This window comes from Polyodon spathula, chromosome 5 (assembly GCF_017654505.1).
Source record: "Polyodon spathula isolate WHYD16114869_AA chromosome 5, ASM1765450v1, whole genome shotgun sequence".
Classification (NCBI taxonomy): Eukaryota; Metazoa; Chordata; class Actinopteri; order Acipenseriformes; family Polyodontidae; genus Polyodon; species Polyodon spathula.
This window is the reverse complement of record NC_054538.1, coordinates 73127784-73153354: the sequence shown is the minus strand read 5'-3', so window position 1 is coordinate 73153354 and position 25571 is coordinate 73127784. Positions and strand designations below refer to the sequence as shown.

General features: G+C 39.0%; 1 long non-coding RNA gene across 1 annotated transcript in view; it reads left to right on the top strand.

The window, feature by feature from the left end:
- The window catches only part of LOC121316286, an 88719-nt gene that overhangs the window by 1834 nt on the left and 61314 nt on the right, over positions 1 to 25571 (top strand). Inside the window, exon 2 of the long non-coding RNA XR_005950372.1 lies at positions 1557 to 1703. This is a non-coding gene — a long non-coding RNA (uncharacterized LOC121316286). The remainder of the gene's footprint in view (positions 1 to 1556; positions 1704 to 25571) is intronic.

Below are 25571 nucleotides of genomic sequence, written 5' to 3'. Positions count from 1 at the left end.
GTGAAGAGCCCGGCTGCGTGTGTGTCCAGTCCTATTGAAGGTGAAGAGCCCGACTGCGTGTGTGTCCAGTCGTATTGAAGAGAGTGTTGAGAGAAGCCCGTTTGAGTTTTTGTGTGACAGGTAAACGGCTTAGCCGTCCTGTGGTTTAGTGAGGAACCAGTCTATGTTTAGTCAGAGATCCAACAGGGAGCTAGGTGTTTGTTTGTTTTGTTTAATTTATTTGATTGGTGTTTATTAAAAGTGCGCGTCAGCACTTAAATCAATTCCATTTCTGTGTCCTGGGTCTACTTTGAAAGGGGCAACGAACGTGAAAAGTGAAAGGATCGTTTACAATATATATATATATATATATATATATATATATATATATATATATATATATATACTGAGCATCAAAAGAAACTTATCACTTATATTTGGATACATTCACTAGATGTGATCAAAAAATGAGGAACTCTGTTTTAGAGCGAGTGCATTGACATTTTATTGTGCTGATTAACAATTGACATCACGAAGATGCTGCAAAGTGATATGTCGATCTTGGGCAGGTGTTGTGACTCTTGGTCTCCCAGTTTGTGGCCTGTCATTGACAGAGTGTGTCTGGTTATACCGTCTCGCCAGGTTTGAAATTGCAGGTTGTGAGCAGACAAGACGGAGAGCCACAGTGTGCTGCCCTAGTCCAGTCTCCAACATGCCGATTGCACGTAGGCGCTGCTCTCTCGACAGATGCAACATATTTTTTTTTTTTCTGTGATTTTCTTTATTGCTTTTATTCAAGCTTGCAGTTCAACAGCTGAAATCACTCCATATCCAGTGTCCAATTAACTGTCTCACTAATTAGGTGATTAAGTGCATATGCTTCAGTCATAGTCACTAATATGTTTTATGGTCAATGATGAATGATCAAGTGATTAAAAAGAAACCAAAAGCATTTTGTCAATGTTCATTTATATACCTTATTTTTTCGAATATAATAGCGATATGTTTCTTTTATGATATATGATTTACGACTATGCGCAAGTAAGAATTAAGTGTAACCTTCCTGGAAACATGTTTCAACCGCTCACAAGAGAAGAGCTTGATGAACAATTTGAGCAATTCCTAAAGGAGGTCAACTGTAGCATTTGATTGCAGCTCCTGCTTCAGGATATCATTATGAAGCTGTCTGTACTAGTCACTGAATATTTAATTGCAATAAATAAAACTGAGTAAAAAAAGACATAGTTGGCACAAGGAATATGCTAATAGGAGTAAGTTTTAGGACTTAAAACCTGGAATGGGTGAAACTTCTATGTGTCATATTTTCATCCCTGTACAAAGTTATATGATTACTGTAAAAAAAAGTGACATCTTATTTGAATGCTTTTGTAATAACATGCAGCTTGATTACAAACTGAATTTAATTGATGTTCTTCTAGCGGTTATTTGTAGACAAAGCAATTTTAAAATGTTACTCTACCCTGAAGTAATGTTTCTCCGTGATCAAGTGATTTAATCACGTCATTTGTTGGTTTATGTTTAAAACGGCAACAAAATATATTTTTTCAATGTTTCAGTCTACCTCTGAAGATTCCATCGACTTTGGAAATGCTAAAAAGGTCAAGCGTCTTGGATACATTGGGGGATGCCAAAAAGAAACAAATTAGGAAGAGACTCCAAACCTTGGTGGAACAATGATGACAATGATGATTCCTCTTGAAAAGGTAAGTTCATGCCAACAGAGGGCCAAGTCACCATGGAAACAGAATGGAACAGCTGGTTCAGAATCAGAGTTTATGTTAATTGCCAACAGCCCTTAATGCATCACGGAGCACTGCAGGGCTTCATGAGCTGTACATTAAAAATGGATGCAGTGCTTAACCCATGTTTTTAGTATCGGATTAAATTACATAGTATTGTATTGGCAAAAAATATGTGTTGAATTGCATTATAATTATGGCCTTACTAACCTAACAGCAGCTTTAGAGAAGCATGGAATGACAAAGCACAGTTACAGGTGATTGAAGTTGGCACTTTTAACAAAACATAATTGTTCTGGTCTTCATCACACCTATGGAGCCACTATAAAGATAGTGTGCAATGTTTAAAATGCAATCCCAACCTTTTGGGAGTTGCATGGAGTAGTTGGTGAGGAAGGGTCAGATTCTTCGTATGTTGCTCAGGAAGAATTGGCAGGTGTGTTTTTAACCTTAGAATTGTGCTGTGATGACACCTATACACAGGAGAAACCTACTGCAATTGTTACAAATCTGCACTTTTGATTTTAAAACTGATTCACCTGTTTTACAAAATAAATAATACGAGCATAGGAATATTTAACCCTAATCTAACACATTTCCTGTGATGATCATTGTTGACCGATATTTCATTATATGGTCATTAAAGACAAGAGGCACATGGTATATCAATTGAATGTTGTCAATTGTCTTCAAAAAGAAATGCTAGGGGTTAATAAATCCCCATCTGTGTTATCCCTAAAGTTACCAGAATGCAAAACTACAGCAATACAATAACTGCACAAAACGTAATCCAATTTACTGGCATTGGCGTGCCGTGAGCCACTTCATTTGGATTAAAACTGTTAATACGCAGTAAGATTACAATGTGTTTACTGCAGTGAATGTAAATCCTGCAGTAGAGACAGGGGGACCAGTTTGCATGGCACATTTTATTCAACATACATACAGAAGCATTGGCATAAGATGAAGAAAGATTTGTCATGAGTATCAGTTTTCACTTACTTAGTATGTAGTTGTACCTTTTGACCACAGGGAGTCACAAAAGTTCCAAGAAGAACAATGGTGCACCAAGGCTGTAAAATATATTCCTACAAGTTGCATTTGTCAACAATGAAGTTAATTGAGTTTTAATAACATTTAAGTTACTGTAATTAATGAGCTGGAAATAATGAAAGTTATATTACCCATCAATTCCACCTTCATTAAAGCTACACTTAAAAAGTTTTAGGACAGGGGTGCTCAGTCCTGGTCCAACTATACACTAAATTGCTTAATTGGACCAATTAAGTTTTTAATAAGTGCTTGATTGGTCCAATTAAGTAATTTAGGGGACAGTTGGAACAAAAGCCAGGAGGACACCGGCCCTCCAGGACCAGGATTGGGCACCCCTGTTTTAGGACATTACGATAACTTTAAAGAGGTAGGATTGTTTTTTCAATAATACTGTTCCAAAAACATGCATGTATAACTATTCTAATAATACCGCCACTGCTGTGAGTCGACATATGCCTTTATGTACAGTTATACAATCTGTACATCGTTTTTAAGCGTGTCTTGCAGTGGGATCCACAGTGCTACAAAGTCTTCCGTCACAATTGAAGTCATTGTGACGTGCCATTTGTTAACCAGCCATTATGTGTTTTGCATGCAAGAGGGTGCTGTGTGGCTAGAAACTGAAATTTCAAGAATTAAAACTGAAATACATCTGTTCAGCAGCAGTTGTCAAACGATAATAATTGTTTTACAATGGAAGACAATCTATGTAGTGGGCCATAGGGGTTAAAAAACCTAATTAGAACTTGTTTGAAATATATTTAGAACATGTTCTAAATCTAATCTCTACACATTCTAATCTGATGAACAGGAAATTAAACCAAAACCAGCAAAGTAGACAAGGACCACTAGTATAATATACTATCTGTGCTGTTTCTGTAGAACCATCTAAAAACAAGGCAGGGCATGCTGCAGTCTGTGGAGTAGCATTGACATGTTAGAACTGTTGAAGGCTTTTGTCATACCTCTTGAGCACATCTTTTGATCAAGTTCCTGATTTCCTCAAGCTGCTTTCAGTTTCTATGACAATGGGATGGGCTGGTCTCTGAGTAATGATGTTCGGTTGCCCCTAATTTTCTCAGTGCACACTGATCTCCCAGTGGACCACTGTCGGGCAAAATCATGAGAACAAGTTGAACAGGCGAGATTTTACAGTTTGGTCACTCGTTTTAAAGTGTAATTAACTCCTTGTTTGTGTACTTGGCATACTGTCTTATTTTATAGGCCTGTGGATGTACAATGAATTGTAACTTAATGTATTTTCACTGATTTCAAAGTGAATGGTTTGTAATTTTTTTTAAACAAACAAACCCCAGTTAATGGCACTACAGTATTACAGCCCAAACGAATTGTTCACCGGATGGTGGTGTAGAGCATTATATTTCATTTGTTATTGCTAGCAGCAGTTGTCTGAAAAAAGGTTTGGTGATTCATTCATGGGAGTTGTCAGCAGCATCCTACAGTAATTACTGACATTGGATCATTCTTAAACCTTGCCATTTTTATTATCCAGCCCACTTTCTTTCACTGTTTGTGCTTTCTGAATGCACTTGGTCTGAGTGGTGCAATTGGTAGAGAGGCACGTTTTGCAAATTTAATAATACACTGTCTTGATCAGTTACTTAAGTTAGATATATCAAATCCCACATTGACCAATGATGAAAAAAAGAGAATGTAGTTCAAATTGTACTGTAATGGAAAACAAAATGTTTATATAAAGGAGGTTACATGATAGCCCTATAGGTTCCAGAGGTAGCATTTCTGTTCATGCGTTCCTGAAACGCACAAGCCCAAAATTTTGCGTCCCATCCATCAAATACAACATTTTAACAGAAAGGCTGCATTTTGGTACATTTTTTATCAACGTTTAAACTCGATGGCATATAGTAGTTTAAAAATCTCTGTCTGTGTATAGATATACATATAACACAGACACACTTTTTTCTTGGTTATATTTAAGCGATAGAGCCCGTAGCAGCTCTAATGAAAGTCAAGGTCATCTACCAAAACTATTTCTTTATTTTCTCTTTAAAAAAAAAAACTAACACCTATATTTAACTTGAACTTCTGATATTTCGCCAGTTAACATTCCGCTGAGGAAAGTAGTCCCTAACAATTAGAATAGAAAAATGACGTACACATAGAGAAAACGTTATTATTATTATTTCTAACATATTTATTTATTGAGGTCTTATTCTTTCTTAGTATAATTTATCTGGACATGTACAATTGTTAAGTATTGAGTCTGGCTCGAAACTTGCTGTTGGAGGCGGGGCGTCATTCAAGCAGGCAGGGAGTGGATTGGCTGGTGCGGAAAGAACTGAAACAGGGTTGGGAGTTTAATTATGAAACAATCGGCTAAATTTGTCGCCTGATTTAAAAATAAAACCTGAAAAATTCAAGTCTTCGTTGTGTGTGTTCACATCTACTTTTGCCAAAATACTTGCTTTTCTTAGCAATATGGACCTCTGTTAATATGGGACTTAACACATTATTTTAAAATAAAATACAGTTAATTGTGGGATACTATCGTATTAATTTCCAATGTTCATTGCGCTGCTAGGAAATGTAACCAAACTATTCTAATAGAATTACGGATTACGAATACTTGTCCAGTATTTATATCAATGTAATGAGGAATGAAATCAATTGAAAAATCGATTTTCAATTTAATTGTAGCAGCCCTAATGTACAGCATGTTTTTTTGCAAAAATACCCACTTTACTGATCAGTTTTCAAGTTCTCTTTGAGCATTAGTTCAGCTTTCAAATGCATGATAGTTAAAGTAATCTACAGTAAATTGGTAACGCTTAGCATTGACACAGATAATCTTACAGAGTTCTATTCTACATAAAATCCTCAGATGTGTTTCATTAAAGCTTATCATTGCTCCTGCAGCTCCAAGTGCTTTTATGAGAAATGTCAGTGATTTTAGCTAACAAGCACGTATCCTGTATAATTAAATACTCTTTTCTTTCTGCTGTTTCTGAATGTACATTTCTCCACGCTTCTTTCCTTAATTTTTATTCTGCTTTTCTTACTCTTCTCATCCACTGTACTGTTTTTCATTCCATATTTGTGCTTTGCAAGTAGTCCTTTTAAACCCTACCCCTAAACCTCACAGCAAGGCACCGGATAACGTGAAGCTGGAGCAGTCCCAGCAGGCTAAGCGTGAGTGTACTTGAATGCAGAAAGGGAAAGAAGTGACAGTGATTCCCAACACAGTGCTGAGGGTAACATTCAATTGATCTAAACGGCAGCAGATCTAAATACTGTCATTCTTTGAATAATTAAAATATTTTTACATATGTTTTACAGACAAAATATAATTGAAGACAATCAAGTGCACTGTGAGAAGCTTGGTATACATTTTAATGACATAACTGTCACAATATTTAGATCCGCTGCTGTTTAAATCAATGGAATAGACCCTAATATATGTTATGTCTTTACTCCCCTAAGCTTTAGAAAAGTTTCCTAAACCCATGGTACAGTGACCAAATAAAGTTTGTCATTTTTTTTGAAGAATCACTTAATCCAAATCATAGAGACTAAACACTTGTGATGTTCGATACACCAGGTCTCATTTCGGAATGTGTTTATTTTCTTTTCTTTTTAAATTCAACAGCAGAAAGATTTATTTTTTTTTTACAGATGAGGATGGCTGTAAACACCTCACTTGGGAGGCAGTTGTTTTTTTTTTCATGGAATAACTACAATACACTGAAACTGTTTCTCATATAGTATCCTTATTGCATATTGTTATCTTGTTCTGACTGAACTTTCCTGATCCATGATTGGCTGAGCTAATGAAAATGAAATCCTGAGTTTTAGAAGGCACTGGTGAAAACGTTTGTCTACTTGGCTTCTTTTATTCTGACTTAACTTTTAAATCTTCCTGAGTTTGACCATGATTATTTGTCAACAGAAAGGCACCCCACATATTAAACCAACAACAAAAATCATTGTGTATGGTCTGATGACACCATAGTGTCCAGATTTGCTGCAAATACACCAATGTTACTTCAGAGGAGACTGCTGAATGACTTGTAGTGGACTGTAGAAAGGGAGAGTTTGGACAGCATATGTGGAAAGGAAATAGAAAGTCTTGATACACTACCAAACACTGTCAGAGACAAACATGCTATAGAAGGGATACAAAAGGCAGTTCTAATTTCTTATGATAGGGAATTCCCTGCCAACTGAAAGCCTACTGCAGGGTTTATTCACATTTGGAATTATCTCCTAGTCTTAGCTACTGAAGAAACTACAAATCATCAAAACATGAAAATAATTGATTCTCTTTGGACTTTATTAAAAGGTCTCGCGGAATAATTCAAATGGAACATTAGGGACATGCTTAAGAGGATGGATAATAGGGCTTTCAGTTATACATTATGGATGGAAAAAGAAGAAAATGACATCTCTTAACACAATGCTAATGGACACTGTGCTAGTTGAATGAATTAATTCATGTCCATTGAATAATTGCAAGTATATTTTAGTAGTGAACGCAAAAGGTAGTGGCCCACAGCTAGTAAAGCTGTTGAAATTATTATTATTATTTACTTATTAGCAGACGCCCTTATCCAGGGCGACTTAGTTATTCCAAAATATCACAATACAAAGTATCACAATGCAGGAAATTACATTACAGATAAGAGCAGTATAAAGTACAATAAAATCAGTAGAAAATAAGATCAAATTAGAGCAAACTAAAGAATACAGCAAATAAATCCATTTGAGAGCGAGTTCGACTGAGAGCAGTTAACTTACAGTAAAAATATCTGCTTATGATTAATGTCCAGTAAATGTACATCGTAAGTATGATAAGTGGAACAATTTCAAATAAGAGCAGTTACCAAAAACGTGCATATGGATATCTAAGAGCAGAGTCAAGTACAGGATACAGTGAATAGTTATAATTAAGAGTAGTAGTAGAATATGACAAGGTATGGAGCAGTTCAGTGCAAGTACAAGCTGATGCAAGTACTGGTACAATTGGGTGCCATACAGTCCGGTATAGTCGAGAGTTGTGAGGTTTACAGGTGCTGTCTGAACAGGTGTGTCTTGAGGAGGTGCCAGAAGGTGGTCAGGGACTGAGCAGTCCTGATATCCGTTGGTAGGTCGTTCCACCACTGAGGGGCGGGGGTGGAGACGGAGCAGGCTCTGGAAGCAGGGGAGCAGAGGGGGGGGGGGGGGGGGTCCAGCTAATCTGCTGGTGGCGGAGGGGGCGAGGGAGTAATAATGGCGTTCAGTTGACCCTGCTAAGTTCTCTGATTCTGTTCTTTTCTCACTCTCTGCTTTCTGTGACTCTAATACACTAGGAAAAGGAGCAGCTTTTAAATAGCTAGTAAATATTTGTGACACCCTGGCCCCAGTTAGGACCAGGTCTGTCAATTATACTTGCTGTGCTCCTTGGTATACCGTCCAATTGCGCTCTATTTAGGCTTGCTGTCGTAAAAGTAAGCATAGATGGCGGGACTGGTTCAACGGTACATCTGCACATGTGGAAAGAATCATTGATTGTATATAGGGATGCTATGGCAACAGCCAGATCTAGCTATTTTTCAAATATTGAGAATAATCTAGGTAATCCCAGATATCTGTTTTCTACCATTGATTGTTTGTTGAAGCCTAACTGTTCCATTACTTTACCAGCTTCACGTTAGTTATGCAACAGTTTATTTTAAAACCGAGATTGATAAAATTCACCAGCACATTCTCACCTCCTCTCATGATGCTTCTGTACGGTCTTTTAGTTTGCCTGGTTTTGCTGGGTCCTCGCTTTCTTGTTTCACACTGCTTACCTCTGATTCTCTTAATGATCTTGTCCTCTGAATGAAACCCACCTCCTGCTTACTGAATTCTATTCCCTTTGTTCTTTTTCATTCTTGTCTTGCAAATCTTATCCCCTTGGTGTGAAATATTTTAAATGACTCCCTGAGCTCTGGCGTGTTGCCGGCTGCTTTTAAAATGGCGGCAGTCACTCCAGTGCCTAAAAAAGCTAACATGGCTTTGGATAATTAATAATTATTGTCCCATCTCAAATCTGCCTTGTCTTGCTAAAATATTAGAACGAGCTGTCACTTTGCAATTCATTTGTAACTGCAAATAAACTATGAACCTTTTCAATCTGGTTTTTGACAACTTCACAGTACTGAAACTGCCCTTGTTAAAGTTACAAACAATCTTCTTATGGCAGCTGACTCAGGTGCGTTACCAATTTTAATTATTTTGGATCTTAGTGCTGCATTCGACACTGTAAACCATACTATCCTACTTGATATGTTAGAAGGTTTGTTTGCCATTTCTGGCATTGCACTAAAATGGTTTCAGTCTTATCTTACTGGGCGTCAACACTTTGTCTTTCTCGGCGGTTTTAGTTCTGAGGTTGGGCTTGTAACATCTGGTGTCCCACAAGGCTCAGTTTTGTGCCCTCTACTATTTAGTAATTACATGTTTCCTCTTGGTCACATATTAAGATTACATGGCGAGGATTATCAATTTTATGCAGATGACACCCAAATTTCTGTGCATACTAAATGTGATGCTGATGTTGCTGCCTCTGTGCTTGCTGATTGCATTTCTGACTGGATATCACAAAACTTTCTGTCTTAAATCTTATCTTAAGTGTGTCAAGACAGGTTATGTTGCTAGGCACTGCCCACCAGTTACGTAAAACCAATGCTGTAAACTTGCCAGTTGATGGTACCATGCTTGAGTTTAGATCCAAAATGAGAAATTTGGGAGTTATTTTTGATCCTGGATTAATTTTTGAACCTCATGTGCAGAATACTGGTAAGGCATAATTTTTCCACCTTAGAAACATCGCTAGGGTGAGACCTATGCTTTCTTTCTGCTTCTGTAGCTGAAAAGCTGGTTCATGCATTTGATTATTAGGATTGATTATTGTAACACTCTGTTTGCAGGCGTCTCCAGAAGCACACTGTCCAAATTACAACTTTTTCAGAACTCAGCAGCTCGTATCCTGACAAGGTCACATGCAAGGGATCATATCACTCCTGTTCTAGAGTCCCTGCTCTGGTTGCCTGTCAGGTTTTGTGTTGATTTTAAAGTTGTACTTTTTAATTAAGGCTTTACATGGTTTGGCTCCACATTATTTATCTAAACTCTTATCAGTCTACACCCCTTCGCGCAACCTTCACTGAACTGATCTTGGATTGTTAGGTGTTTCCTCTGTTCACCGCATTCTATGGATGACGGAGCTTTTTGTTGTTATGCCCCAAAACTTTGGAACACTATTCTTAAAGGGATCAGTGATTCTGCCACTCTTAATGCTTTTAAATCTAGCTTAAAGACCTACTTTTATAGAAAGGCATTTTTCTGACTGTTTTTATTTTGTTTGCTTTGTTTGTAAAGCACTTTGAGATGCTGCTTTTAAAGGTGCTGTTTAAAATAGTTTCTTCTTCTAGGCTGGAGATAGGAGGGAGCAGAAAGGTCGAGACAGCGATAGGAGAGTACAACAGTTGTGAATTGCATGTGAGCAGCGATAGGGAGAGAGTGGAGCAGTGGTGAAGCGTGGGAGAAATGAGGAAGGGAACAGACAAGGTAGGCAGCAAAGTTTTGGATGAGCTGGAGCAGGCGAATAGCAGAAGCAGGGAGTAGGAGAGGGATGGGTCGTTGTGACATTGAGGTTCTTGGCAGCATATGTTTTAGTGCTGGGACAAATATCCGAATATTAGAACGAATATTTGTATTTGGATACAAAAATCAGATATTTGTATTCGCTAGAAATGACAAAAATACCTTGTACTTATTTACCGCCTCACCATAAGTTGTGAAAAATGGCAAATGAAAAGAGATCCATGTGATATGTGAGATTAATATATACAGTGTTCCCTCGCTATAAATTGGGTCTCGTGACACACACAACATGAGCGTTATAACTGAAGAGCTTTATAAACGAGGGAGGGGGTGGGAACGCACAGGACACATAACAACACACATCTAACTAAAATACAAAATAAAATAAATCCCTCTCTGTAATGCATGTTTAGTGAAACGAAAATGTTACTTTCCGTGAATTAACCATGCATAAAGCACCATGTAAAAAAAAAAGGTAGCATTCCCACTCGTGGATCATTTTAATTAGCAGTTCTTAAACTATACACAGCCTGGCTAAACGGCAGTCGGGAGTTCAGTTTGAAGCGACAGACAAGCAAACCAAGTGTGAGAAGGAGAGTGGGTCGGGCGAGGGAAGAGGGAATGGGTTTGCCTCGGGTTCGGCTGTCAGAGCGGGGCTTAAGCGAAGCTGAAGCGTCCTGTCTCCTGGAGAAACCTGCAGCTCCTCTTGCAGCAAAAAAGTAAATATACAGTTATACAACAAATGCTGAATAAGATGTCTGAGTTATAAAGTGCCAGCGCAGCTTTTCTTCTACCGTATCAAAAGTGAGAGACAGAAACAGAAGTTAGACTTACAAGTTGTTTACAGTTTGAACAACACCGACACGATATTTACTGTAGAAATACTGCAGAACCACTAGTGTAGTGAATTGGGGTACATCCTGTAGGAGCATTATATCCGAGGCGTGCGATAATCAAGAGGCTTATAGCGAGGGAGCACAAAATATAAAAAACACAATCAGTACAGCAGCTAGCTCTTAAGCCTCTATTTAAAAGTTTTAGACAGCAAAAAGTAAACAAACCATAGTGATCTCTATGGAAAGCCATCTGGGTAAAAAATGTGTTGTGCTGCTTTAGAGCGAATCAGAATCTCATGGGACAGAAAAGGCAAGCACATCATTCTGAAATGCCTTGCTTAAGCAGTGCCCAACTTACTGGAAGTGTAGTGCTTTTTATATAGATTGTATATAGTATACATTTTTTGATGCAACTTTCTGTTATGTGGAATGTAAGAAACGAGATCCAAAACGGTGAGTTTTTTTACATCTTCATTTTACAATGAATATGAGAGAACAAAGAACAGAACTGTCAGTACCCTGTTATGTACCTCAAAAAGCATTGTGTGTAAGCCCAACCATTTAAAACCAGCAGAGTATAAATGGTACATACTTGGTACAGATCACAAATAATAGATAGTAATATAGCCTTTAAGGTAATTACATATGGTATATATTTAACTAAAGCAATTTTTAAGGTACAGGAATACTGGCAACAAGCAGGAACTTTCTCAAATCCCAAAGGAGCTCACAGATTATAGAAGTAGTAGATGAAGAAGAGCAGAGAGAGAAGTTACCAGGTTAGCGATGTGACAATACAGCTGTGTCTGTCAGAAGAGACAGCTTGGAACCTCAAGGTAAGGACTCATAAACAGGGCACTGTTTTCAAATGAGCCACTCCTGCAGGAATGAACCTACCAAAGATGTTGTATAGTTCATCATCACACATCATCTGAATAATGGAAAATGTAAGAACACAGAGTTCAGTTACTTCACTGAAAGTAAAGCAGGAGAAAATAACCACAGAGTGAACTTCAGGTTTTATTTTATACATTTGTTCAGAAAGCCATTAGTGACGCTTATGTGCACTAATTTCTTCATTACAACGTTGCTGCACTTTTCATTATCACAGCACTCTGAAATGTTTTTGTAGAACTGAACATGCAATACGTTTCTCTTCAATCAGAGGCTAAAGTAAAAGGTGAAAAAAACCCAACATTTTTTCTGTTTTGATTTTCTGTTTGTTACGGATTTTGAAGAGGCCAGTCTGGTATGAAAGAGAAGAGTTTATTAAAGCCAGAGACTGAACCTGTTGCACGCCACAGTAGTAATCGTCACGTCGTATAGACATCTACTACTAAGACTTAAATATTGAGAATGGCCTGAGAAGTGATTTAAGAAGAGAATCAAACATTCAGTCAAACACAGTTTCTTGACCTTCAGGGCGAGGATGGTATGGTTGACACCTTGCGTCATTACCTTATTTTTGTTTACAGAATGCATCATTATATCAATGCCTGGGATTTGCTTATATAAATATAAGCAAATCCTAGGTGGTAACTGAAATCTTCTGAGAATAATGCAGCCATAACCATGTCTTGAATTGATGGAATGATGTTCCAGTAGATGTCAGTTCCATACATCATAACAAGGTGAATACTGCCTTTCTCATTTAGACTCTGTGAGGGCTTCAGGACCCTGGCCGAGTGCTGTGGGGTTCGGAATAGACACTTTCACTAACCTTGAAAGAGTAGCATCGTCCACTATTTGATTATTCAAAACCAAACAAAGAGCTGTGCTTGACAGGCTCCACTGTCATTGCAACTTTGAGGTACTGACCCCGTTTCTGTGTATTGTAAGGAAGAGCGACATATCCTTATTAAAACAATTTTCATCAGATAGAGTTCAATTTTTGTTCCTCTCAATTATTGTATAATTAAGTGTGCTTCTATTTTTTAAGCTAAACAAGATATAAATAATGATCGAGGCAGAAACAGCAATAGAGTGATAGAGACCTAGAATAGAATATATAAGATATTTTAAAAATCTGAAGATTAAAAAATGAAGATGGTACAAAATGTTCATGGTTGAAGTAACAAATACATAACCTTTTTTTTTTTTTTTTTTTTTTAGATGATAACACTGAAAGCTTAGTGTGGCAAAGTCGTTTGTACTGCATGAGTGTAGAGGTGATGCAGTGCTTAGAGACAACAGTCCAACAACAGTTCAATGGTAAATAACTAAGCTTTATTATGGCTTTTAAATAATAACACTGACTATACACAATGATGTATCAAGTCAGTAAAACCATGGGGTTCAGTCCCAAAATGATGATAATAAACACACACTTTAAAGAACCTACACGATCACCAGTCCAACAGCTCCGGGTGCAAGTGGTGTTGTGAATACGATACAAGTGCTTAACAGTGGTGCAGTGCAGTCTGGGTTTGATGCTTGCTTAACAGTAGCCATCTACAGTGACAAACAAGAAGAGTTAATAGACAAACAGTACAATACTAAACACTCACTGTTTCTTTTACTCCTCACGGTAAGTCCGTAACCATAACAGAAGAACAGATCGCTTAGCTACATCACCTGATATACCTTCAGTCCCGCCCTCTTTGGTAGCGAGTGCAATCATGTCTCCTCCAATCCATGACTGACACATCGCCTACCTCATTAAGGAGATGACTTCTGGTATTGTGACTCCGCCCCCTTTCTGGTTGGCCGACTTCTGTCTGACCCTGGAATGAACCGCCAACCCATCCAGTCCGGGGCACACTGTTCCTGTTATACAGCGTCCTCACAGGTCGGGAGGGAGAGTGTTGATTCAGATCCATTCGCTCTCTGTCACACTTAGATATTAATCAGTTGAAAGAAATCTTGTCTACTTTTGTAAAAGAAGTAATGTGAAACAAAAGCCTTTGTTATTGTAAACAATCAAAAGCCAGCATTGGAAAAAGAGGAGAACAAAGAGGAAAAAGAGGACTCTCAGCCTAAAAGTACGCATAGAAAGAGGTACTCCCTGCATTTTCAAAATAAACCTAAAGTATGGTTTCCTGGTTTAGAAATTATAATTTTTGCATGAAATATGCCATTGTAAATCTTGGTATAAAACTTTAAGTTGGGCTCCAGAGTGGCACATCCAGAAAAAGCGCTCCACGCGGATTTGCCCTATAGTCTGGGGGTCGCAGGTTCGAGTCCAGGTTATGTCACAGCCGACGTTGACTGGGAGTACCTAGGTGGCGGCATATAATTGGCCGAGCGCTGCCCAGGTACGGAAGGCCTAGGTTGGCAGGGGAGTCCACGGCTCGCCAACTCCTGTGGCCGATAGGGTGCCTGTCGTTCTGCAGTGGAGCCTCCAGATCTGTGTTGTCCTCCAGCACTATAGGTCTGGGGCCTCGCTGTGGATCCGCACTACGAAAAATGACGGATTGGCAGGAGCACGTTTCGGAGGAGGCGCGCTCCAGCCTCCATTCCCCAAGTCAGCGAGGGGGCTCTGACCGGGGAGCCAAGGAAACAGATAATAATTGGGCACACTGAATTGGGGATTAAACCTGGGTAAAAAAAAATTGGAGACACAAGATCAACCAGTCCAAAGAGCCCAAGGTAATAGGCAGGAGTAATAACTTATATTTTGCCTTTTGGCAACCAGCATAAAACAATGATGGTTTTGTTTATTTAACAAAAAAAACATTCATGTGTGCTCCATGAACAATACATTGCTAATAGGCTCCGCTAAAGAGCGAAGAAGACACATGTTGACAACTTCAACAAAACAGCTCATGGCTGGGAAGAAAATTCAATACAGAATGAGTTGCAGTTTATTTAAAATCTGTTTTATTATATTATATATTTTTTCTAGTTTTCCATATATGTCAATATTTAAAAGTTAAACATAAAAGCTGTTAATGGTAAATTTGTGAAAATGTTCTTTTGTGTGCAGTTACATGTATGCAAGCAATAATACGCGAGAAGGGGTGTGCGGTTGTACGCGAGAAGGGGTGTACGGTTGTACTGAGATGAGTCCCAGGTGGGGAGCTGGTATTTTAACTATTGCGGGGAAAGGTGGTCTCCTGACCTCTCCCCCCTTTTTCATAGCCGGCATCTCCCTCTGGTGGGGCGCCGGCCACACTGACCCCTGCGGCCAAGCAGATCTGACGGCGACCCCTGGCGAAGCAGTTCCAGCGACCCCAGGCGATGCGGAGCAACAGGCAACCCGAGGCGAGGCCAGGCAGGCACCCTTGGGAGAAGCGAGGCAAGCATCCTTGGATGAAGATGTGTGGGGAGTCAGGACTAGCTGGGGTGCGGGTTTTAGCCCACTTCTCGGCCACTGCGGCCAGGCGGTTCTTCCCAGTGCTTCCCTCAGCAGCCTATGCACGGGCTGCTGAGGACCGCCAGCATCTAGTCCTGGTCCTTCTGGTGAAGGGAGAGGCAGCTGCAGCTTCTCGTGATGGTGGATGAGGACCCAGCAGGCATTCACCCTCTGCTGGTGGACGGGAACTCAGCAGGCATTCACCTTCTGCTGGTGGATGGGGACCCAGCAGGCATTCCCCCTTCTGCTGGTGGACAGGGACTCAGCAGGCATTCACCATCTGCTGGTGGAGGTGGCTGAGGCAGAGGCAGCTCCTGCTGCTCTGCTCCTGCCGATGGAGGTGGCAGAGGTGTGTAGTCTCCTAGCAATGGAGATGGGAGCGGTGTGTAGTCTCCTGGTGACGGAGTCTCTCCCTCACTTGCAGGGGACTGGTGCGTTGGCTCCTCTCCCTCTGGTCCTGGAGACAGTGTTAGGGCATCTCCTAGTTGAACACCATGGCTGTGATGTCTCAGAGGGACACTGGGTGGTGTTGCTGTTCCCAAGTTTCCTAACGCTCCCCATCTTGGGCCCACAGCAGGTTGATCACCTTCGGGAGGTCTTTTTCCATGCCACAGTCATGGTCCGTCAGCCAGTCCCAGATCTCCCTCGATGGTGGCCCTCGAGCAAGCAGGGCTTCTCCCACCGACGCTGGAGACTGAAACAGCAGTCACTCTCCCTCTGATGGTGGAGACTTGGGCTGTGGATGCTCCGACTCCCCCTTTGTGGGCTGTGGACACTCGGCCTCCTTCCACGCAGGCTGTGGAGGTGAAATCAGCAGGCATTCTCCCTCTGCTGGTGGAGACTTGGGCTGTGGACGCTCTGCCTTCCTCTTCTGGGGCTGTGGACACACCGACTCTCCCTTTGTGGGCTGTAGTCGCCTGTGTTCCCCCCTTCTGGGCACTGGATACTCAGGCTCCTCCCACTCAGGCGTAGGGCAACTGGGATCCTCTGGCTCCTGTTCTGGGCAGTTCTCGTCCTCATGCCCATAAGCAGTGCACCACCTTGGCTCCCTCAGCTTCCTCCTCACCTTTCTCCTTCTCTGCCTCCTCCTCACCTTCCTCTCCTGGGCCAGTTCCTCTTCTCCCTCTTGATAGGGGCAGACAGCCACCACGTGCCCGTACACCCTGCAGGCAAGGCACCAGCCTTGGTCCTCCAGATTACTGAGGAGCTTCTCCAGCTCAGTGCAGCCATCTCTCCAGCCTTCCATTTTTGCTGGTTTTTTTCTTCAAAAAAAACACTGCAGTTCCCTCTCTGGTCTGCGTTTAGGAGGCGCTGGTAATCCCACGTGTCACAAAGATGGCTGTAGTGGGTGACGTCAGACCAGAAACCAGGAAATAAACAACAGAGAGGTGGAGTTTTGGGGAAGCTGAGCGCTTGCTTGCGCTCCGCATTTAATGAATGAACAGAACAGTAAATAAAAAGGTTGTAACAAACAAAAACACAGGACACAGCACTTTCGCCAAATTAGAGACAAAACGGACTACACAGACAAATACGGTGAGCTGATATTTTAACATTATTATTATTATTATTATTATTATTATTATTACCTCCATCTCCAATCCCGTTCTTCACTCACCGAATACACAACCCCGAGTGAGTGAAAACATGCTGCTTTTATGCAGCTGTACCGAGACTCGATTGAATGATTGATTAACAATTGGAGTCGTGATACAACTGCACGTGAATTAATGAAGTGCAATTCCCCCGTGCTCACATATTACATTTTACTTGCACGTGAAGTGCTGTGCAATCCTTGTGCCTAAATACAAATATACATTTTAAACACTCTTGTTACACAGACCTGTTTATCTCCCATGTACCCATGACTATACAGCAACATTAACACACAACACGCAACATATAACACTGAAATACACACAGGGGTGGGCAACATTGTCACACTCCTTTACAGTGTCACTGCTTGATTCGCAATAGTCAACAACTGGAACTCAAACAGTACAGGGAGTGAAAACTGCAACTGAAAAACCCAGTACAGAGAGTGAAAAGGATGGTGGAATAATTAAAGGTAATGCTAATCTGAAATGACAGATGCTGGTGAAAATAAATGTTCAGTATTTGTCTATAAACATGATTATTTACACGTTTCTCGGTTGTGATTGAGATACAAGACTGGCTTAACAGGGATCGACTGAATTCTTAAAGGAGAGTGGAAAAGTGGGGGTAAACACTGAAAATCAGAAGCCCTAATTATGTTATATATAGAAACCTACCTGTTTTTGTTTTTCCCATTGACTGCATTTCCATTTTGATTTGATGTTTCAGTAACTACCCGTAGTTTAGCTTTATTGTAACCATAGTTATGACTCAGTAAATCTCTGTGTAGACCTTCAGATTTAATAAAACCATGATACGTGACCTTTCCACCTTTGTAGATACTATCTGGATTTAAATGGGAAAATAAATTAGGCCCTGCAGGAACACGTCTTTATTGAATGGTGTCTTTTTTTATACATTTCTTCAAATAAAGCTGGAAAACAGGCTAGCATAATTAGATTCACAAAGGCACAAGCTGCGTTCTGGCAGACTGTAAGCTAGCTGCTCCTGCTCTCAACGCCCACACCACCCTCAGTAGGGTTCTCTCAAGCTCCTTTTAATATTTATCTTCTTTGTCCCTAATTAAAAAAATAATAATGTGGGCTTGCATTTTGAGTTAGATGACATTTTGTTACATTTTTTGCCCCTTAGTGGTTTCATAGGGTAAAGTACCAGCGAGATTGAAGCACTGCAAGAGGTCTTCGCAAGATTAATCATTCTCTGGGAGACACTGCTATTGAACAGAAACCATTAATGAGTGAAGGCATAAAGAACAAACGTTAATTTCTGCTCTCTCTTGAAAATACCAGGGAGACAACACAAAATGTTATTACCAAATCAAGTAAAGCTATAATGCAGCTTTGTAAATTCTATTAAGAAATGATTGTTAATCCAAAGGTACTTGTTTTCCAAACCCTGTGTATTACCCATCACAACAATGAAGACTTTTCAGTGAAATGTTTGAATGGAATTCCCTTGTATCTGTATAGATGAGATATACAGGTGTAGGGTGAACTCATTTTACAAGTTAAATTGGTTATAGCTAACAAAGTACTTCAATCGTATCTGTCATGCAATTCCATTGATTATATTTGTCAATCACTCAGCCAATCAATCTTTATTTTATATAGTGCCTTTCATAGTGGACCACCGTCACAAAGAGCATTCAGTCTAAACTGTTCAGTTTTGAAATAAAACACTGCAAACATATTTTCATTTTAAAATCTGCTACTACACTGGGTAAAATAAAATTTCTCAGCTTGCTTGCATTCCCTTCCAGGAAGTTACACTGTTACACTTCCTGGGTCATTTCCCCTCAGCGGTGTCTTCAGGGTTAAGCATCGTATAGGCTTTAAAGCATGTCAGTCATTCGGGAAGCCCTGAAGGGGTGGAGACAGTTTCTCTCTCCAGGTGAAATGGCTGTGAAAGTGCAAGATTATCAGAAAGCAATGCCTGCAAACAGATTATACTATGTAACACAATTTTTGTTCCTGGGTAGTAAGTGTTATTTCCCAATTGCTTATGCCTCATGTATGGAAAATGGCTATTATTCCCCACAAACTTTGCTTTTATGACCAGGACAGTGATATTTCAAAATATCACTATTTACAATGGGAAACAGGCAAATGTGTGTCTTTTCGTTCACATAAAGTCAGAAAAAAACATATGAATCCAAATTAACATGTATTAAGTAATACAAAAATGACTACAAAAGATTTAGAAATGAGTAATTTTTCGAGATTTACGTTTATACTGTAAATACATAAATATGTGAACGAAAAGACGCACATTTGCCCGTTTTCCCATTGGAAATAGTGATATTTTGAAATATCACTGTCCTGGTCACAAAAGCAAAGTTTGTGGGGAATAATAGCCATTTTCTATACTTTTGAGGCATAAGCAATTAGGAAATAACACTTGCTACTCAGGAACAAAAAAAAAAAATTGTTAGTGTTATTTTTAACCTGATGTAGTTCCAGATATCTTGCTTTTAAAATGAAAATACATATTTGCTAAAATATTGATTTGTTTCATAACTACACATGTGAGACCTTTTAAGGTGAATACATGTTTAACCTTGAAGATTTACAGAATTATTTTGTTAGCTACAATCACTTGAACTTTGTTTTTTATGTATTCGTTTTATTTATAGGAGTTTAACATGAACACTTTTTTTTTTAAATCTGTGATTAGGAATTCATTACATTCTGGTAACTGCTTATGTATAACCCTTGCAAATTAGGATCTTGGTAATTCAACACGCTTGTAATGATGATTAAATAAGCAATAAGACCTCACAGAGGGCATTACCAGACATTATGGCCCATTTGGGTAATGGGACCTGAGACAAAGTCAAGGGTGCATTTACAACCAAGGTGCTTGTATTATTTTCAATGAAGGTTTGACTTGCCCATTTTTCAATTAGCATGTTATTAAAAAGGTTGACATTTACTTTAATACAACTTATGGAGTAATATTGTTTAATTTGTTTTTATGATACGATTACAAACATTCCAAGGGCATATATTATGGATTATATCCCTCTAGATCAGCCAATCAAAGTGCAGGGAATCTTTCCATTGAAGTATAATATATAGTAATACTTCAATATCTTAGACTTGCTACAGCAGAAGAACTGATGAAGCCAATTGGAAGAGAAGCCTGTGGATTTGAATTGCAACCAGTAAGGTATGTCTCCGCAAAGAAATACTTTATAAAAGACTTGAGCAAAGCTTTCTGATCGCTAATTCATTGAGAAACACAGTAAAGACTACTGCAAGCAGCAAGATTAGGGTTTGCTGTTCTGCGCAATGATGGCATTCTCGCATCTGTTTGCAGATGTGTGGGGTGAATGAAAGGGTTTCTGTGGGATGTACAATTTATTTTTTACGTCTTGACTTGCCACTCTTTACAGTGAGACTGAGCAACGATTTAGCAGACAAGATAAATTATCCTGTAAGAATTTCCTGGAAAAGCAGCGCAAGGTTTCCGAAGAGGAGCATGTTATTAAATAAATTAAATAAATACGGTTATTTTTCCGAAGGTCAGAATCGGGAAAAGAGAGGGTTTCCCAAGAGCTTGTTGTGAAGCTGTTGATGACAGAGGGAAGAATTGTAATGAAGTGGATAACTTAATGAAATATGTTAACAATGACTCCAAGGCCAAAGTGGTTCCAAGCATTCTTCACCAATGGTGACTGATGGAAATACACAAGGCAAGTATCTAATTTACATTTACTTTTGTTATTTCTTCCTCTCCTTTTCTGTTATCCAAATGAGACTTAGGTCGATCTGACATTTAAGGTGGATGAACTTATTCTGTGTATGCCTGTTGGCAGTAGAACCAAGTTTGATCATGGATATTGTACAAGAAAAATGACCATTTTCTGCCAGACAGAATTTTACAAAGCCTCATATTTCATAAACTATGAGAAGTAACTTCATATTTGTTAGGTTATGTAAATTCTGCATGCTAAATTTGTCACCATGACATTGACTTTGACAGACTGTGTCCTCTGAACATTTAACCTCTGGAAAAATCAATGATACAGAACTTTTTCACAAACTGTTGTGATATGATATTCCCTTAGATTATGCCCTAGGGGATGCAAATAATAATAATATATAAATAATTGTTGCATACAAAATTAAACAAAACATCCAGTTGGTATTTTTTTTAGCTGTAAATAACTTTACCGTAATCAGCCGTGAGAAATTATATGTTTCCAAATTGTTATTATAGCGATAAGTGTGGAAACAGTAAAAATAAATACAAATAATAATCCAACATTTTTTGATAACATTTGCTCAGGTGGAAAAATTCAAGTTTGTAGACCGAAATGTGCAGCAACAAGGAGAGAGCGAGGAGGCAAAAATAATTCAGGATGTTTAGAGCCAGGAATTTTATTTCATATCAAAGAACAAGGAAAAGCAAAAACTTGCGTAACAAAAAAAAATAAATACATAAAATGATTATTATTACTACAGGATAGGATTTCAAGGACAAGACTGTCCTATTTGTAATCACTGCCTGTGGACAATTACTGCTCTAATATTACAAACAAATTAAACTTTAAAAGCATTTCATTCGCTGATGCAGTACAATTGGTATACCAATACATGTTCCAATTGTTAATATAATGCAATTCTTTGGGAAATGTGAATTTTACAGCAGCTAAGTGGAGCAGGACTTCAAAGTGAAATATTTTCCATGACTCTTGCTCATTAACCAGATCAGTCATGCACAGAGATGTGTCCCTTGTGGCTTGAAAATAAAGCTATGCACCTTATTTGATATGCTTTCTTAACGTCAACCAACCCTCAGCTAGGCTGTCAATGCATTGGTGGTTTCATGACAAATTTCAGTATTTTTGTAGCATAATAAAGTGGAAAGTGGTGTGTGTGTGTGTGTGTATATATTTGTGCTGGTTCAGCAATAGTCCAATTTAGCTAATATATCACCAACCAGTTGGAAGTTGTGCTGCAAGGCTTAAATTAATATCAGTTGGCAGCAGTCCAACTCTGTCATAAAATAAATAATCCATTGCACTGAATGATGGTGTATGTCGTGGAGTGCAGGATGTGCCCTATAGTCTGGGGATCACAGGTTTGAGTCCAGGCCGACCGTGCCCGGGAGTTCCTAGAGGGTGGCACACAATTGGCCGAGCACTGCCTGGGTAGGGGGGGCAGGGGAATCCACGGCTCGCCACGCATTGGTGACCCCTGTGGCTGATAGGGTGCCTGTGTTCTGCTGTGGAGCCGCCAGATATGTGTTGTCCTCCATGCGCTATAGGTCTGGAGGCCTTGCTGTGGATCCACAGTGCGACAAATGATGGATTGGCAAGAGAACTTTTCTGAGGACGCGTGCTCCAGCCTCCGTTCCCCGAGTCGGGGGGGTTGGGAGGTTTGGGCTGCGGGCGGTGAGCCGAGGATACAGATAATTGCGCACACTAAACTGGGGAGAAAACCGGGGTAAAAAATTGAAGATGACTAAATTTTAAAAAAAAAAAAAAAAAAAAAAAAAAAAATCATTGAAAAACATTTTGACTGTATGTCTTTCTCTGCGTCATTTAATTTTGTACATTTCTTTTAGTATTACTAATGTCAGATAGATGTGGAAAGCAAGATAAAACAGAAACAATGGAGGGCAGAACTTCAGAGCAGCACATCCTGATTTGTTGTTTTAACATACTTAATTTATGAGGCGCAGCAGTATCCATTGTTATATGTTTGCAAATTGAATGACTACAAAGACATCCAGAAGAAAGAAAGACAATGCCTGGGTGGCTTGCAGGTGGTGCATTTAGCAGCACAGAGACATTTTCATTCCAATTATGCAAGTTGCATAAAAATAGGTTTATTAAGCAAAAATGAACCAGACTATACATGTGGTCTACATGTCCAGGATTTAAATGAAAAATGTGCACTCTTGCATTCACGCAACTTGAACATGTGACCTAATTTTAAGCTATGGCTTTTTGTTTGTTTGTTTTTATGATAAATAAAAACAAACTCAATTGTTCTGTGGCACAAGAAGGTCTTTACATACGCATAAAGTTAAGTTTTGTGGAGATTCACCAAGCAAACAGAAATATTACCAGGTCCTACTATTCTATAAGTAAAACAGAATAGTAGGCCAGCTTCTTGCCGACATTGAAGCAGAATATAGAGATCTTATGTACCTCACGGAAGTGAGGGGGCTCAGTTGAAGTAAGGGTCTCAAACGATTCTTCAAGCTGTAGAATTAGATTGATATTTTTCTCACAGAAGAGGGAAAGCAGAAAGTGGATTTAGGATTTTTAGCGGACATAATGGAACTTCTGAATGACCTGAACGTGAGACTTCAGGGGGAGGGAAAACTAGTGGCTGAAATGTTTGCTGACATGAACACATTTGAGACAAAACTGAAGATTTTGATCAAACGTGTCAATGAAGGAAACTTTTTACACCTTTCTAGTTGCAAACATGTTTTGAGTGATGAAGGAATCGATACAGACTTTCCACAGTGGAGGCCTAAAACAATTGCTGTGGGAATTCCAGGAAAGGTTTAAGGACTTCCATAGGTATGCAAAAGACATTCTTTTTCAAAACCCGTTCACAGTTGACATTGAGGAGACACCTGAAATTTATCAGATGGAGCTAGTGGATCTGTAAGCAAATGATACACACAAAGACTCTTATTCAAGCCTCCCAGTCACAACATATTCGCAATTAAAGCTTTGTTGCTGGCATGATAACAGTTTTTGGAAGCACTTACATCAGTGAACAGACTTTCATAATCAAGTCTAAATTCCTGTTAAGACTGATCACTTGCATCAGGCTTTAAGGGTAGCTGTCAACACTCTTGCAAGCAAGATGCCACGTCAGTGCTCATATTGATTGTAGTGAACATCAGAATGCTTGGTGAACAAATATAATATATAATGTCTCTGTATGTATTTGTATATCTAGTACTTTTCTCACCATATTTACTTAAACTGAACAATATATGTAAGTTCAACTGTTGCATTTGTGTCAGATGTTCCATGGTTATATTTGTAATAAAGAAAGAAGTACACAATTATATTTCATGCCTTTCTTCTTTTCAAAACCTCATAACTCCCTCCTCCGGTCAGATCAGCACCACAAATAATTTGTGAAAGGTTGCCGACCACTGGCGTAGCATATGAAAGATGTCTCTTTGAAACTTGCTGAATAAAATCACATTTCTATTAATAACGGAGGTCACATAGACTCATTCAAAGACTGGAAATAGGTTGCAAAGAGATTTCAAAAGAATCTAGAAGAATAAATCAGTCATTTTAAGTGTACAACTTTACTACATCTATTCAAGCTCCCCTGCAACTCACAGCCCTCTGTTCTGCAAGTATACAGGAGCTGTGCATGGTAGCCTATAGTCTATGAAGGAGACATCATTTTTGTAACTCCCTAAAGACAGAAACAATTGTAAAATCTTATTTTTTGTTCTGTCTGTACTGTAGCAGGTAATAATCAGGATTCTGTAAAGAAGGAAGTTATCTATTGTAGTACTGGAAACGCATGTATTATACACGCATACACACAGTTTTATAAAAATTACTATTATTGGCAACAAAATAAATATATAGGGCTAAATCAACAATACAACATTTCTAAGTCGCTCCCAGCTTTTCCACAGCTCTCGACAATCTATTCTGCCAGTAAGCAAGAGCTGTGATTGAAGCATGTGAAAAATATACAAGGGGGTGCTTGAGATATGTGCGGGTTTGCACTCCTATGGCATAAATATGTCAAAATAAATTCATGTACCCTCAACAGTAAGAGCTGCACTCCCCTCCCTTGAATTAAAGCCATTTTGATGGGCCCCTTGACTGCTTTAACTGTATCAATGAGTTACCTTAGGGCTAGCTTTCTCTGTTTTATTACAGAGTGCTGAAAGAGTTAATGTTAATCCAATACAGAAGACCTGAGCCAGTGTGGAAGTTGGAACACTGAGTGATATTTTATTAAACTTCTGTGTAGTGAAAGTAGAAATAATTGAATCTCACCATCTTGTTAACATGAACATAATTGTGTTAACAAAGGCTCTGGGAGGGAAACACATTCTGCTAATGAGGAAACCTGTAATTCACTTGGCATGATTATCTCTTGTGAGTTATTATGTTAATCTACGTTGGTGGAATAACCAAATGTTAGTACTTAGTGGAGTCTTTTTAACCAGACAACACTATCATCTTTTGTGAATTATTTAGATATTTAATTTGTATCTTTTATTAATCTTTTTCACTTTAAAAGAAAAAATACCATTTATCTATTTTCTTTATACTGAAATAGCCATGTAAATATTTGATAAACAAATATTTCAGTTATTCCACAATACTGGTTTGTATTCCTTTTGGAACCTTTTTAAAATTATTTGTAAAATTTAAGTAGCCTTTTTTTGACACATCTATTCTAGATTTATTTA